We start from the raw sequence: 367 nt of genomic DNA, 5'->3' as shown, positions 1-367 counted from the left end.
AGAAGAGAAGAGAAGAGAAGAGAAGAGAAGAGAAGAGAAGAGAAGAGAAGAGAAGACATGGAATCATCCATCACGCTTTCGCAAGCTCTGTGGCTTCTCACACAGGTAAATCTACGATTACAGCATCTCAGGGTCATAGCTTGAGCTCAGCCAATGGTCCTTCGGCTTCTCGGGCTACCGCCGAGAAGCGCGGAGCGTCATGATCCCTCTGATCATAAGCATCCACGACGTCGGGCATTGTTGTGAAAGTGGCTCCTCTAGCTGCCACGAGTTCTCGAAGCTTAGGTATTCCCGTCGCTTTACAAGATCTGGGTTTGACCCTGGCGACGGCGTCGACGCACACGGTGTTCCATGTAATAGTGGGCGC

The sequence above is a fragment of the Plasmopara halstedii genome (genome assembly GCF_900000015.1).
Source record: "Plasmopara halstedii genome assembly, contig: Scaffold_614, whole genome shotgun sequence".
In the NCBI taxonomy this organism is placed as follows: Eukaryota; Oomycota; class Peronosporomycetes; order Peronosporales; family Peronosporaceae; genus Plasmopara; species Plasmopara halstedii.
The sequence above is the reverse complement of the archived record's forward strand: the minus strand, read 5'-3'. Positions refer to the sequence as shown.